Source organism: Palaemon carinicauda, chromosome 22 (genome assembly GCF_036898095.1).
Source record: "Palaemon carinicauda isolate YSFRI2023 chromosome 22, ASM3689809v2, whole genome shotgun sequence".
Classification (NCBI taxonomy): Eukaryota; Metazoa; Arthropoda; class Malacostraca; order Decapoda; family Palaemonidae; genus Palaemon; species Palaemon carinicauda.
The window spans coordinates 69,519,313-69,522,454 of record NC_090746.1 but is presented as its reverse complement, the minus strand read 5'-3'; the positions used below and the strand labels follow the sequence as shown (position 1 = coordinate 69,522,454).

Genomic DNA, 3,142 nt, shown 5'->3' with positions numbered 1-3,142 from the left:
ATAAACAACTTCATTCTAAGGCAACGAACCGTAATGAGGCGATAAATCTAGGCTAAAAGTGTAGGGAATTACCTGAGGACAAAAGCCTTCTCGTGAGATGAGATAAAAACAAACAGGGTGAATGTAATGAAAATATATCCAGAAAACTTGAAAGATAAACTGGGTTAATCATAATGCGAAAACAAAAGATAATGGATAGCATTTTTGATAGAAATTATGCTATAAGCAGGTTCTTGGATGTCTTATTTATAATTAGAACATTTCCCAATTAAAAATTAATAGAAAGAAAGCCCTTTGAAAATTAAGGAATATATTTTTTGTGAGCCCAATGCAAACGTTGCTACTGGGTAATTTTCTTTTAAATAATTAATAGCCTTTTTAATTTATATTCGTCATGCCCAAATTTTCTTTCAACTACAAATATCAACCTTAGTTTCTCTTTCAATTCAAATAGATTCTCAATCATTCAAAGGGTGTATCCCTTAATTTAAATGGTCTCTCTCTCGATTTAAATGGTTGTTTTCTCTCTAAAATCAAATGGTTTCTCTGTCAATTTCCAGATTCGGGATCTTGTAATACCATGAAAATTTTGCATATAGTTAAGATTCACAAATATGCTATTATTTACTAAGTCAACGCGCTTCAATAAAGATATAAGATATTAAGTCTCCATGGCTTAACCTTTCTGGATACTGCTATACTGAAAACATTTGGAAATAGTCATCGGAATCTTCATTAAGAAATACCTGTATGGATGACATGTTCATTATGTCTAAAAACAATCACTTTGTATAGTTCTCTTGTAAGTTGGAATTCTTATTATAAACAATAGGTTTTATGATGAACAAAATTTTTCATAAAATATAAATCACGAGGACCAGGAAAACACAAAACGCACTAGAAAAGAGAGAAAACATAAAACACAAAGTGTACAACGAAAAAGTCTTAATTTCTATGAAAGAAAAAAACATTAATTCACAAGGACATGAAAAATCTTAAGAAACAACCAAACGTTTATTTACCTTTCAAGTTTTGGAGGATTGAAGACCCTGCCGAGCGCCGACGGTTTTTCCATCCTCTCCCGTTCCAGCGTACTTGCAGAAGGCCCTAGGGTATGGGCGCGGGTGAGGGACGGGGTGCCCCTGGGCGAGCCTTTCAAAGGAGAGGGCGTAGGGCTATTCCTGGATTCATCGCCACCTGCGTCGTTTCCCCTTCCACCAGCCCCCCACCCTCCCACCGCCCCTCCGATGCCTTTGAGAGCTCCTAAGCCGTCCTCCCCTGCAGCAGCCCCGACAGCGCCGCCGGCGGAGGCGGTGGAGGAGGCAGCGGCAGATGATGAGGAGGCCCCTCCACCACTTGCCATTGTAGGTGCGACGGTAAATTCGGCCGAAGCGCTCATTGTAGTAAATGCTCCTTCCCGGATATTCTTCTTGACGTTTAAATCACCCTCGAAAAAAACACTCAAAAAAAAGGTAGATCCGTTAATTAGACACTCGAAAGACTTCACACATAACGGGCTAAAGAGACACTGTGGAAACCGGAGGTTGGGACTTTCCCCTTTGGACAGCCTCAGAGGCCGGCTGAGAAGAACTCGGCCACTTCGTTGACCAAATTTTCTAAGTTCACTCTGCACTTTACATTCGTCTTAATCTTTATGCAATGGGATTTTCCTGAAAACCTGAAATGAGAGAGAAGAAAAACGTTATCGCAATGTAAATAAACTTCCTTAAATTCTAAAGTGATAAAAGTAATTCTATAACAAGGAATGGATGTAGTAGGTTGTGTTCCAATTACATACATATACACAGTTAACCGACCCTTTATGTAGGTGATAACGGTGGGTAAGAAGACATAGTTTACAGGTAGGTAATAAGTCTACAGAAATAAAAAGGCTGAAAAAAATGTGACAAAATTAAGACTAAACTGATAAATCATGGTTGCTCCCACTGAGCATAAAGCTTCTACAACATTAGCTTCGACTATACACCTATATGGAATGGTCACAAGAGGAATTCATAATCTTTTTTCAAAAGCATTGCCACTCACCTCTTATCTTGCACACTTGCCAATCATATCTAAAAAGATGTGCACACTATTTATCACCGTTTCCAAATTATACGCTCAGTTTTTTAATGCTCAATTTTCCCCATATGGACAGATAATTTCCGAAAACACAAGCGTATCTTTTCCCCTATGTTAACCTATCTAATGCTTATTCGTTTTTCTACATTTCTCAGTTTTTCAGTCTTTAACTGCAGAATTATAAATGAATATACTGTGTAGAAAACAGAGACAACTTATTGGCTGTGTGTCAAATCTCCTTCTGGCTTCCAGGATGTTGAAGATTTAACAATCCTTTACGTCTTTAACCTACTTACATACAGTAGTACTTTCAATATCTAGCCCTATGCCTTTCACGTGAGGAATCCGAATTATATACTTCTTCCAACAACCTGGTATCTTTCCATTTTTCTGCATGACTAAACCATCTCAATTAACCTCGGCTTTCCATTATTTACTCTTTTATCTCAAAATTTTTCGCCATTCAGATTCTTTTTCTGGGATCATAAGATATTTTGCTACAACCAAAAAATTATCATATATGTCTCTAGCCAGGCATCCATAGTGAGACATCTGTCACCCTGGTTTTTTTATATATGTACTTGCATAATCTAAAAAACTGTCTAAGCATTCTCTCTTTTCCAATTTTACTAATATTTCTCTCTGAAAAGCAAGAGCTTCCCACACTCAGTCCAACAAGACTCTTTCAATTCCCAGCTGCTTAAAAACATCTGCTTACAACGCCATCTCTTATTTTTCTTTCACAAAATTTTGTATTCAAGTCACCTAGCACAGATATTGATTAAGACTTTTTCTTGATATATGCATATATATATATATATATATATATATATATATACATTACTGAATTGTTCTTTTTAGAATAAGATAAACAGTATCTCAGTAGATAGCAGAATTTCTAAAGATTGAAAATGAACTCAAACTGACATTTCCAACTAAGCGACTGACAACAGAGTTGGAACTAAAGTATCAGAACACACCTTAAGAAGCAAAAGTAACGTTGCATTATATATTAATCATAAACACAAAAGTACAGACAAATAGAAATGGAGATACAATT

General features: G+C 36.4%; 1 long non-coding RNA gene across 1 annotated transcript in view; it reads right to left on the bottom strand.

Annotated features, from left to right (window-relative positions):
- Window positions 1-1,247: 1,247 nt before the first annotated feature.
- Window positions 1,248-3,142, bottom strand: part of LOC137616128 (uncharacterized) — a 209,358-nt gene continuing 207,463 nt past the window's right edge. The window contains exon 3 of the long non-coding RNA XR_011039281.1: window positions 1,248-1,678. This is a non-coding gene — a long non-coding RNA (uncharacterized lncRNA). The remainder of the gene's footprint in view (window positions 1,679-3,142) is intronic.